Source organism: Eucalyptus grandis, chromosome 3, assembly GCF_016545825.1.
Source record: "Eucalyptus grandis isolate ANBG69807.140 chromosome 3, ASM1654582v1, whole genome shotgun sequence".
In the NCBI taxonomy this organism is placed as follows: domain Eukaryota; kingdom Viridiplantae; phylum Streptophyta; class Magnoliopsida; order Myrtales; family Myrtaceae; genus Eucalyptus; species Eucalyptus grandis.
The window spans coordinates 28,372,622-28,386,208 of record NC_052614.1 but is presented as its reverse complement, the minus strand read 5'-3'; the positions used below and the strand labels follow the sequence as shown (position 1 = coordinate 28,386,208).

The window sequence follows — 13,587 nt, the reverse complement described above, 5'->3', positions numbered from 1 at the left end:
TTTAGGTGGTGAGATGGATTTAACGTCATGTATAACTCAATTAGTTGATGATTGTGTAAACAAGATCGTCATAATCATCCAATTTGCCCAAACAAGGAAAAACAAATGTTCTCATATTTACCATCAATCGATTTTTAATTATCTCGATAATCTAATATCCATATAGTAGATTCTTCAGAATTGTTACTATATTAAATGTGCTAATATGCTTGTAACTCCATTCAAACTGGGATATGGAGCCTAACCCAATTCCCATCTTTAGTAAAATATTCACGTCTAATTTTCAAAGGCCATTAAACGGCAGAAAAGAAGTGGCTCTGCGTAGAGGGATTGTATTCTGGTTTTCTAATAAATTAGGTATCTTCTTCAAATTATATGCCAATGAGTATATCATTATCATTAAATGCTGTCATAATCTACTTTATTTATTTATTCACTAAAATTAGTTGGTGGAGAATACGCACCTTCCGCATAATGCTACGGAAATAATAATCCAAGGAGTGACGTTTTTGTGATTGACTCGTGTATGCACCGGAATCATGGGAGTATTGCTATGCGGGTTAGTTTTCTTTTCTATTTCTCTTATTAACAGAACAGCAAAGTCAAGTCAACAAGCACGAGCATAGGATTCTTCCACGCACCTCCTGCAAACTGCTGTAGAAATTACGCGTGCATTGATTGACCTGTGGAAATTGGTTTTGGTGAGAATTGATGGTTGGTCTTCATTTCTACTTCTTTATTAGTAGAAAAAGCAAGTCAAGTCAAAAAGTGTAGGATGGTCCCTGCGCCTGCTGCAAAATGTAGTGGAAATTACGCGGGCAAGAGTCGCCCTAGGGTTGTGTTTTCTATTTCTCTTATTGATACAAAAGGCAAGGCAAGTCAAGTCAAGGTCTTGCTCGCTTTGGATAAATAAAATGTTTAGAAATAAAATATCATTAACATTGGAAATATTTTTTATTAATTAATTATTTTAATAAATATAAATAATCATTTTTAAAATATATTTTAAATGATATAATAACATTATTTTTTATTAATTAATTATTTCAAATAATACAAGTAAACATAAGATTTTTTGTTTCAAGAATTCACTTGTATTTCTCTAAAAAATTAATCAATAAAAAATATTTTCATTATCAATGATAATTTATATTTAAATATTTTCATGAATAATTCATTTATTAATTTTAGTAAGTAATATAAATGATTATTTTTAAAAGAATATTTTTTGAAGTATTTATGTTTTCTAGAACAAACGCATTCTAGAAGCTCCAAACAAATGTTAAACTGATGTGATGAAGTATTAAGGTGCCCTATCAAGGGCCCCAACGTGAAATCCTCGAAGTTGCCATACCGCTTGTACGTATCAAAGAAACTCAAAAAAATCTACCCAGACTGATACGAACTAGACAAACTGGTGGACTAGAGAGAGAGAGCCATGTAAGATGAACTAAAGATAAGGATGGAATCTTGAACACCCAATGAAACAAGAGATACAGATATCACAATATAAGGCTCAAAATTCATTTATAATATGTTTCGTGGTGTGTTTAGGCTATAGACGGGACATGTCTTTCATTCTCATTGGATGCGCAGGAATCCAATATCCTAATATATTATATAGGTGCGTTTCAAAGGTTGTGGTCTCCAAATATGCAAACATTTTTTTTTCTAATAAGGTGCTAATTTGTTTAAACCTTAATGCGAGTGGAAATCCATCACTGACCTCGCCAGTATTTTGCATGATCTAATTTCAAATGGTAGAAGATTAATGGCAAGTTGAGCCTAGAAATCCTTGCCCAAGATCGATCATGATTATAGAATAGGAAAATACTACCAACCCCAGGTCTGTTTGGAGAGAATTTATCTTTTGTTTTTTCATTAATCTTTTTTTAGTTTTTGCCGCACTCTTAGTTTAATATTCCTTAATTTTATGCAATTAAAATATTTGCACTCACATTAAGGACCCAATTGCACTATCACTTGTATTTTCCTAAAATTAACTATTTATATCATTTAAAATAATTATTTAAAAACATTTTAATCAATAAAAAATATTTTATTATCAATGATAATTTATATTTATATATTTTGCATTTTTTTTAAAAGCGAGCAAGACTTTGACTTGACTTGTCGTGCCTTTTCTATGAATAAGAGAAATAGAAAAGAAAATCAAAGGGCAATCATCATTGCCGCGTAATTTCCACTGCATTTTGCAGAGGTACCAGGGACGGTGGGACCATCCTCTGCTTCTGGACTTGACGTACTTTTTCTACTGATAAAGGAAATAGAAATGAAAACGAAGGAGCAATTCTCCTCCATCTAATTTCCACAGGGCAATCAAATGCATGCGTAATTTTCACAGCAGTTTGCAGAAGGTGCGTGGAACCATCTTGTGCTGGTGCTTCTTGACTTGACTCTGCATTTTTCTGTTAATAAGAAAGATAGAAAAGAAAACTAGCCAGCATAGCAATGCTCCCGTGCTCCTGACGGTAATTTAAACAAGTTAATAAAAAAAAATCATTTGTCAGATTATTATTTTCATGGTATTATTCGGAAGGTGCGTACTTTCCACCAACTAATTTTAATAAATAAATAAATAAAATAGATTGCGATAGCATTTAATGATGATGGTTTGCTTAATGGCTTATAGCTTTGATGATGGGGTGCACTGAAAAGGAAAATTAGAAATTTGTTTCTTTTTTATTTCATCAATCTTTCTTTTATCTAAATAAATTATTAACTCAGTCATGTATATTTTCAGATGATGAGGAAACCCTTCCGATTTTCATTACTCATTCAAATAATGAAAGTTTCGCTCATTTCCTCTAGATATTTTGCCTCCCAAGCAAGTAAAAGTCCATGACCTCACTAATTCCATCAATTCTTGCTACACTTCTCGGTCCTCAAAAGAGTCTGAACCAATGTTTATCATTTGTCTAGATAACTTCTTGATCCTCAAAAGAGTCTGGACCAATATTTATCATTTGTCTAGACAACTTATATAACTAACAAACTTTTCTCCTCCTAGATATCTAGGATTTCTAACTTTTTTTCTTTTCCTCGGGGAGGGATTCACCCATCGGCGACGCCCACCAATTATTAGAAGCATCGTTAGGAAAAAAATAAATGCACCCTACTATGCGACAAAGTTACATTCCATATTTTTCCTTAAAATATATTTTGTTTTATCTTTCACAATATAATTATTATTAATCCATCATTTGTTTTTTTTTTCATAACTAAACACATAACCGGTACGATGTCGTCCTCATAAACTACAATGTCCATCATATCATAATGTCTTGTTATGTTTTTTTTTTTTTTTTCATTTGTAAATTGAGGTAGTGTATTGAACATCATTTAGTTATGGTGATATATTTTAATAGTGTGATTGGTCAAGGTCATGATATCATTGTATAGTCAGTTCATACTATTCAAATGCTAATGATAGAGGAGTAATGCTCGTTAATTTTCTTTTATATATTTTGTTATTGATGGAAAATGCAAATCCAATCAAGTGAGCTAGATCTTAGATTTCCATCGAAGCATCACTTGCACTTGCTCGAAGCTTCAAGTCTATGGATTTAATTGTTTGCATGTTGTTGTAGGATGTCAATCGCAAAGTTTGGATTAGTTAAGGTTTTTAAAGAGATGGTTCGGCATTAACATGTATTCCCAAATATGAACCCAAGATTCCATGAACTTGGGTGGGGCCAACTACAATGTCTTGTGAGTTTGTGAAAAGGAAAAAATAACATTTGATCAAAATCATATTGTTTACGTCATGAAATGGATTTAACATAATGTAGTAAATCAATTAGTTATTAATCGTGCTAACAAGATCGTCATAATTGTCCAACTTGCCCAAGCAAGGACAAACAAATTTTCCCGTATTTACTATCACTTCATTTTTAATTGTCTCGATAATAAAAAATCCATAAATTGTAGATTCTTCACAATTGTTACTAGATTAAATGTGCTAACATGCTTGTAGCTCCATCCGAACTTGAACATAGAGCTTCACCCGATTCCTCTCTTTAATAAAATTTCCACATCTAATATTCATTCGGCATTAAATAGTAGGAATGAAGTAGTTCTATGCACAAATTTGATGGTCGTATTACGATTTTATGATAAAATAGGTATATTCTTCAAAACTATATGCCAATATGCATACCATCATCATTAAACGCTACAGCAATCTACTTTTTTTTTCTCTTTATTAAAATTAGTTGGCAGAGAATACGCACCTTCCACGTGATGCCGTGGAAATAATGATGCAATGAGTGATGTTTTTGTGATTGACTCATGTATAGTGGCACCGGCGGCATGGGAGCATTCCTATGCTAGTTAGTTTTCTTTTCTATTTCTCTTATTAGTTGGAAAAAAAGCAAAGCCAAGTGAAGAAGCACCAGTATTACATGGTTCCACGCACCTTCTGCATAACTGCTGTGGAAATCACGCGTGCATTGATTGCCTTGTGGAAATTAGATCGTGGAGAATAATCGTTAATTTTCATTTCTATTTCCTTTATTAGCAGAAAAAGCAAGTCAAGTCAAGAAGTAGAGGATAGTCCCCAACACCATGTGCAAAACGCAATGGAAATTACGCGGGCAATGATTGCCCTTTGGTTTTCTTTCCTATTTATCTTATTGATAGTAAAGGCAAGGCAGGTCAAGTAAAATGCTGACAATTAGTGGAGGTCACAGCGGCAGGCGAGCAGTCATAAGCGTCAGGGGGAATTATCCATCGAGCACGCCCACTAATTACTAGAAGCAACGTCAGAAAAAAAAGATACACACTTTACGATGTGAAGAAGCAATTGCACTTCATTTTCTTTCCCAAAACTTTAATTTGTTTTATCATTACTATTTAACCTTTGTTTCGTGCATATACTTATTTATTTCTTACATAAGGATACATTTAATTGGTAAAATGTCATCCTCGAGAACTACAATGTCCACTATATTACCATATCTCATTTTTCTTTTTCCATTTGTACTTTGAGGTGGTAAATTAAAAATGTTAACAAAAACAAATTCTACTTAGGAGTCAAATCAAGCATGATGAATCTCAAATTTCGATCAAAACGTCACACATTTGGTAAAAATTTCAAAATCTATAGATTTCAGTGTTCACATGTTATGATAATATGCCAATTGGAAGGTTTGGATTATTTAAGATTTGCACGGAGATAGATCTAACATAAGGCAACAACTCAATTAGTTCTTAATTATGCAAACGTTGTGATTGTCCAACTTGCCCAAGCAATAACAAACAAACCTACCCATATATACTATCAAATCATTTTTTAAAATTTTTTTCTCGATAATCTAATATTCATTGGGATATAGGGTTTCATCCGGTTCCAATATTTCGTATAATGTCTACATTGAATCTTCAATTTACCGTAAACAATGATGAAGCGACTCTACACACATGAATTTGGTGGTCGTCTTCTGCTTTTCTGATAAAATGGGTCCCGTCTTCATAACTATACGTCAATATGCATGTCACGATCCATCCTACAGAGAAAGAGGGAGAGGAGAGAGAGAGAGCGCATTATCGCAATCTGCACAATCGGAATTGATTGTTGCTTTTCCGTTCTATTTCTTTATTCAAAAAAAAAGTAAGTCAAGTCAAAAAGCACACGTACCTTCGCATGATGCTGGTGTGCAATAATTTTCCGTTTGCAGCACGCGACTTGGATCGTTGGATGGCACATTTATCCTAGAGAGAGAGAGAGAGAGCATTATCGCAATCTACACAATCGGAATTGATTGTTGCTTTTCGATGTTATTTCTTTATTCACAAAAAAAAAAAAAAAAAAAAGCGAGTCGAGTCAAAAGGCACACGTACCTTCGCATAATGCTGGTGTGCAATAATTATCCTGTCCGCAGCACGTGACTTGAGTTGTTGGATGGCAACTCAGCATTATGTGCTCTTTTGGACGAATCTCCTTTGAAAGAAAAAGAAGAAGAGCAGATTTTGGATTGAAAATAATGAATTGTCCTTATTCGAATATCTAAACAAAGTGTCCTACTGACATTTATGTTATAATATGTTTTTGTGATTGACTCTGAGTATTAGACTGGCAGCATGGGAGACTTGCTGGTTAGTTTTCTTTTATTTTTCTTTTATTAATAGTTAAAAAAGCAAGTCTAGTCAAAAAACACTTGCATAGAATGGCCCCACGCACCTCTAGGTTCCCGTACCTACCGCGTAATGCCGGGGGTATTATCAAACAACATTTTCTTTCATTTTAAGTACTAAAAATGGTCTGAAATTCAGTACTAAAAATTTTAGTAATTATTTTCCAGTTTTATCTAAACGGGCATGTACTCACAGCTTATTTTTCACAAATGAATTAAGTTCAGCATTGGCAAAAAAAAAAAGTTGAGTCAAGTTGAAAATCGAGTTCTATCGCATAAGGTTCGACTTGAAATTACCAATGCAATCATTTACTTTAAGCCATCAGAGTACAATGCTAAATATATTTTAGATCTTAACAACTTATTTGGTTTGATTTCTAGCTTTTTCTTGACAACAAAGCATAGATTAAGTACGTTAATCCGCATATCAACAAATTCTCCACTAATGCAAAATATCAGGCAAGAAGTCACCAAATACGAAACAGTTTATACTTACAAATATGACAGACCAAACACAACATCGTGTACTTAGCTCCATCTACTAATTTTTACTTTCTATTCTCTTGTGACTCTCACAGTTGAACTTTTTTTTTTAAAAAAAATTACTTAAAAGATTCAAAATATGCAAATACTATCATGTAGATAATTATATAATTATATTTGTAATTTAACTTAAAGAATATACATATTTAAATTTTTTAAATGTTAAACATCTATTATATTTTTAAGTGCAACCTAAATTTTTATCAAGGGGTTGCATACCAAAATTTTCTTTTATTTTGAAAGACGTAACGCACCTCATTAGTCATTCAAGGAGCCACCTTAGTTAGCGCTGTCGGGAAATAGTCTCCTTTTTCAAAAGCCAAAAGAAATCGCCCCGAATGTCCAAAGCATGAAGCCACCTCAGTTAGCGCTGTCGGGAAGCGTTGTATATTCGCCGTCCCCTTTTCAAAAGCCAAAAGAAATCGCCCGGAATGTCCAAAGCATGAAGCCACCTCAGTTAGCGCTGTCGGGAAGCATTGCATATTCCCGTCTCCTTCTTCAAAAGCCAAAAGAAATCGCCCCGAACATCAAACCCGCCCACTCGCCTCGGTCAGGGAGAGCACGGGAACTCGCTCGGACCGCGCGCCACGTGAGCTCGAGGGGGCAATTCGGTACATTCCGGGTGGCCGAAGATATTCCTCGAGATGCGAGGTGGGGACCACGCGTTGGCTTCGGTTTCTGAGCAGCTGACCGTCGTAGCGGTCGAGCAACGCGGAGAGGAGGAGCGGCGTGGGTCCGCGTGAAGAGACAACCTAAGCAGAATCCACGAGGCAAATTTCTACTCAGTTTTCGTGGATAAAAGTCTTCGTTTAGTTACTTTAGGGTTTCCACCATTGCTTAGGGCCTCAGCTTGCACAGCAGAGTTTACTCTTACCGATCTAGCAAATTCATCCATCAAATCTCCATAATTGTTTCGGCAAACACAGCTTATTGCTCCGATTGTCGTTCCGGGCAAGAAAATCTATTTATATTGATTTTGAGGGTGTCTTCGCTTGGGCCAAACTAGATCTGAGGTGAGGCTTCTTCGCCTTTTCCCAACTGTTGAAGCACTGATTTTCTGTCATGACTGAGCTTATAAGGTGCTTCGGATTCAGTTTTAGTTTGCGGAAAACAAAGCTGTGTCTTTCTTTCCAAATATGCTAGAGGATAGATGCAAGGAGGTCGAAACATGCAGAGGATGATTGAATTTAAGTGGCCATTCATCTATTCGACCAAGTCCATAAGGTGAGATGAATTTGTAGTGCAGGATCCATCCAAATTTGATGCGTCCAAGGGCAAAGTAAGAAGAGATGCTCTACCATTTATGGTTTCTGTTTATAGAAATCGCAAGTATTTCTTCCACTATACCTCTCTTTTGTCAGATTTTCTTTTGTTTGCAATGCGTTTTGACATAATCCCCATAAGAAAATTTTGATTTTCAGGCTTGTCTTAGCCTTCCAAATCTTTATCCAAAGAGATCTAGGGATTTGGTGAGAGGTAGAGGCTGTGGTGTTGTTGTTCTGTTCTTCCTTCTCTTTGATTCTATTATACCCACTTTTAAAAGTATAGTCTTGTGCTTTTGTTTGTCCAGCATAATTTATCCTCCTTTGCCTGGGAACCAATGGGATTGTTAGAATTTCGTTAGCTGTGTGCTCATCGAACAGAGTCCCAATAAATTGTTCATTCCAAGCTGGGATATCTCTGTGAATAAGCTCAAAGACCTTTTTTGGTTCATCCCTATTTGCGGGTCTTCCTATAACTCCTCTGGGAAGCCATTTTGTCTCTCTGATATTAATCTTTTCCCGTTCCTTGCTATCCATTTTACTGAAGGAAGAATCTCGTCTTTGCTCATTAGAAGATTTTGCCAGCCCCATGAAAGTCGATACCCCTTTCCAGTTGACCAAAATTCAGAATGAGGGAATTATAGACCTTTTAGTAATTGGCACCACAGTGATGAAGGATTTTGCATCATATGCCATGCTTGTTTACCGAGCATGGCTTTGTTGAAGGCAATTAAATTTCGAAATCCCAAACCTCCATTGTCTTTCCTATTCTTAAGAATGTGCCACTTCTTCTAGTGTATTCCAGATTTTGTTTCATTAGTATTCCACCAGAGTCTTGCAACTTTCTTTACAATACTTTGACAAATAGAAACTGGAACATTAAAAATTGACATTGCATATTCTAGGAGAGCCTGCACTACTGTTTTGATGAGAACTTTTTTTCCAACCTTGGACATAAGTTTTTCCTTCCACTCTTCTAGTTTCATGTTTACTCTAGCCAATATCCAAGTGACCATTTGCTTTTTTGTTTCACCACAATCTAAAGGAATTTCTAATTACTTCCTGGTTTTAGCAATTTTGGGACCCCAATTCAGTCTAGCATATTTTGGCGGAGTGTAAAAAGACATTTTTGCTGAAGAATAACCCTGATTTGTTTAAGTTTATAGCCTGGCCTAAAGTGAAACAGTAGCTATTCAAAATCTTAGCCATGTTTTGATATTCTTTTATAGTCCCATCCAAGAAGAAAGATTGAATCATTTGCAAAGAGAAGGTGGGTTAGTGTAGGACAATTCTTGTTCAGCTGAATGCCTTTAATAGTGCCTTGCTCTAAAGTTTGTTTCAATAATTCTGAGAACATATTTGTCACTATATTAAAAAGATGTGGCGAAAGTGGATCACCTTGTTGTAGACCTCTTGAAGCTTGAAAGTAAGGAAGTGGTTCTCTATTGAAATTTATACTGAAAGAAACAATGGTAACACATTGCATTGCCTAGGTCACCTATTTAGCATGAAAAACCATTTTAACATACAAATTTCCAAGAAGTCCCATTCAATTTTGTTGTATGCCTTTTGCATGTCTAGTTTTAGTACAACTTGAAACTTCCCCTTTCCATTTCTAATTTTGAGCTGGTGTAGTACCTCTTGGACTATTAAAATATTTTCCTATATAAGTCGGCCTCTGATAAAGGCATTTTGTTCCAGTAAGAAAAGAACTCCCAGCCACTTCTTCAGTATATTTGCTAGGATTTTTGAGATGATCTTGTATGAGAAGTTGCATAAACTAATAGAGATATTTTACCAAAGCTCTCAAGATGATCTTGTATGTTCTTGTAATTGACCTCGTGTATATTTGCACTGGGAGCATGGGAGCATTGCTACACTGGTTAGTTTTCTTTTCTATTTATTGACAAGAAAAAAGAAGAAGCAAAGTTGAGTCAAGAAGCGCCCAGTATAGGGTGGTTCCATGCACTTTCTGTGAACTGCTTTGGAAATTACACGTGCATTGATTGCCCTTGGAAATTAAGTGATGGAGAGTATAGTTAGGGTATTCTGTTCTAAAAATAATTTATGTTCATAAATAATTTTTTTATTCTTTTTCTTTGACGAGTTTCTAAGCATTTGAAAGCATATGGTAATTGTATATAATTTATATTCCTGAAATAGAGAAAGAACAAAAATGCGTTTGATATAACCCTAATTTTTTTTTAGTGCCATAGAATTTATTTTAATTTTTTAATAACTTTATGAGATTTTTCTTTTTCTTTCTTTTCTTCTTCCTTCCTTCTCTAGTTGGTCCTGCTTTGAGGGAGCCTTGTCGCCCTCGATGAGGTTTGAGTCTCGCCAGTGATGGCGAGCCCGAGCTCACCTCGACGAGACTGACCTCATCTTTGGCTGGGTTGGAGGAGGAAGAAGAATAAAAGAAAAGAGGAAAAAAGAAAATTATTTGATTCTAAAACTATTCCTAAAAATAAAAAATAATTTTTTATCTACTTCTCGATTTTATTCAAAATTGATTTTTAAAAATAAATTTATTTTTAGGAATGTAAAAATTAATTAACGTTATCAAATGGATCATTTATTTTTATTTTTTGAAAAATCAAAGGACAAAATTCACTAAGAATTTACTGATTATCAATCAATCCTAACTGACTTGAAGCATGAGAATTGATTGTTGATTGTCGTTTCTGTTTCTTCATTCATAGAAAAGGCAAGTCAAGTCAAAAAGCACACGCACCTTCCCTATGATGCCGTGGGATTTATGTGTCCAATAATTATCCTTACGTGCAGCATATGTCTTGGACGGTTGGATAGCGACTCATTATGTACTTGTTTGGAGGATACTCTTTTAAAAGAGAAGAGAAAAGAAAAAAAGAGAGTAGATTTTGATAGAAATAAGAAACTTTCCCTATCCTAATGTCTTAACAAAGTGTCCTACTAACATTTATTTCATAATATGTTTTTGTGCTTGACTCATGTCCATTTGCACCGGGAGATTGGGAGTATTGCTAGTTAGTTTTCTCTTCTATTTCTTCTAGTAGTAGAAAAAGACAAAGTCAAGTCAAGAAACACCAACATAGGATAGTTCCACGCACCTTCTGCAAAATGATGCGGAAATTACCCGTGCAATGATTGCCCTTTGGTTTTCTTCTCTATATCTTTATTAATAAAAAAGGCCATTCAAGGTCGTTCTCGCTTTGAATCAAAACATTTTCCGCATAGTTTTGAGTTGCTCAGCATTGTTCGAGCAAGCTCCATAAAAAGTGTTACGTATGCAATGTCGAACGCTAAGCACTGGTGGAGATCACAGCTGCGAGCGAAATATATATCTCCTCTAGACAACATAAATGACTAATAATTTTTTTTTTCCAATCCTGATTACATTGGTATAGTTACAATTGAAGAGTAACCTTATTGTGTTGTAAAGTGCTGTGATATTTGTGTGTGATAAAACACATTTTATAGTCGTAACACCTGAAATTGTTGTAAATTTATAATTGCTGCAGCTAACTTCATAATTGATGCAGCTGTGAAGTATTTGCCACGTTATACAAGTTGCAATTTGCTATAGGGAAGTGATACCAAACAATCTCTTGAATTGGGACTTAAATTATTGTTCCTAAAAACTAGCATCATGGCTCCCTTGAAAACTTATCTACAATGCCACAATGCCACAATGCCACAGGGAGGAGGGAAGGTATACTTGCCTAGATCTGTTTCTAATGGACTGCATTCCTTATAACAGTTAATTATGTGAATCTCATGTGGGCACTATATATGAGACTAATATGATTGAATTCATTTCTTTTAAACTTTAACCCTTCACAACAATGTTAGGTTTGCATGCATCGTCAGGTTAGATCGAATATAAATGATTATTTACATTATTAGTGAAATTGAAAGAGATTTTCTTTTCTTGGGATAATGACGGTTTGTGTTTTGCTTGATGAGTAATTGAGTACTTGAATTTTTTTCTTTGATCAAGCATTTCAATTTCTTAATTTTGGTTCAACGTAGTGTCTTCATTATCATTGCTCTATTTCTCCCCACTTTTTATCTTCTCCGGCAAGTCCATATCACGTTCCCATCCCAACTCTCTCTCTCTCTCTCTCTCCCTCTCCACTTTTCTTCTTCCCAAAAAATCCACCATTTTTAATATATTGAAATTTTTTCGACCAAAAAAAAAAGGTGCATTGAAATTTTAACATCACTTGTCTATTTATCTCTGGTTTTATTTCTTTTCATTTCTTCTGCATTGAAATTTCCTCGCATATTTTCTTCTTCTTGGACAGGTATCGCGTTGGATTTTCTTGGGCGTTGAGATTTCCGCCTTGTGAAGACAACGACTCTAAGCACGTGGTTACTGTTCCCGGTGCATCAATTACTAATTTACATATACCTCAACCATTTTGACGCATTGGCGCGATTCTGATTGCCAACTGGTTCGATTATATAACTCAAACCAATAAAGAGTAGTGGGCAACAAGGCATTTCGTGTTTCCTGAGAAGCATTCTGATTTTTCCTCCGTCAGAGTTGAAAGCAAACAGTAAGGGCAGAGTCAGAGCAAAGACGAAATGCATCGTCCCATTTTTGGTCATTCTTTCGCCGTGCTCGTGGCACCCATCCTTCTCTCCGTGCTTGCGTTTAAATTTCTAAACAAGAAGAAAACCAGCGTGCGTAAAAATGTAAAAGATGCTGATGCTGCCACATCTGGTTCGTTGACTGCACCGAAGGAAACTGATTCCGATGGCTCTAGTTTGTTTCCGACAAAAACTAACAATGGTGCATCCTGTTCGTCGACCACATCGACTGGAAACTACTATGAGGTGTTCTTGAACTTTAGAGGCCAAGATACTCGAAGAGGCTTCACCGATCACCTCTACAATGGGCTTGTTGATGCTGGAATTTCTGTTTTCAAAGATGATAACGAACTCCGCCAAGGCGAGAAGATCAGACCAGACCTTTTGACAGCCATTAGAACAGTAAGATCCTAATCCCCATTATATCCGTTAATTATGGGCAGAGCAGGTGGTGCTTGGATGAACTAGTTCAAATAATGGAGTGCAAGAAGAGTAACATGGGTTACACCGTGTTGCCCATATTCTACAAAGTGGAACCATCTCATGTGCGATTTCAAAGTGGGAGTTTTGGAGATGCATTTCGTACACGTAGTAAGCATTTCGACTCAATGACTTTGGAGAAATGGAAGCAAGCACTCAACGAAGTCAGTTCCTTGAAAGGATTTGATGGGTAAAATTTTTCACCAAAACATTTTCTACTTTCTTGTAGTCTGCGTGGATGTTTACTAGTTGTTCTAATTCCTACTTGCTTCATTTCTTTCTTTTAGGTTTTTTACAAAAAAAAAGAAGAAGAAGAAAAAGCAGTAAGATCTTGCGATGCATGAGTTCCATAAGTCATTCTGTTTCAAGAATTACTTTAATGGTATCAACAAATCTTGTCGTAGAATTTATTGTTATCATCCCACTAGCTTGAATAATATAGAATTTTTAATTGACTTATTACTATTATGTCCAACGATTTTTTAGGATCGTGCCTTTTTTTCATGTTTACAGCGTAAGCTTCATTACTCTTCATCACAAACTTTCCTAATTACATATTTATATTAAGA

At 35.3% G+C, this 13,587-nt stretch overlaps 1 long non-coding RNA gene across 1 annotated transcript; it reads left to right on the top strand.

The window, feature by feature from the left end:
* The first annotated feature begins 7,205 nt into the window (after positions 1-7,205).
* Positions 7,206-13,480, top strand: LOC108958302. The gene is made up of 4 exons (XR_005549133.1): positions 7,206-7,711; positions 7,842-7,922; positions 12,250-13,208; positions 13,306-13,480. It is a non-coding gene; the product is annotated as an uncharacterized LOC108958302 (long non-coding RNA).
* The last annotated feature ends 107 nt before the right edge of the window (positions 13,481-13,587 follow it).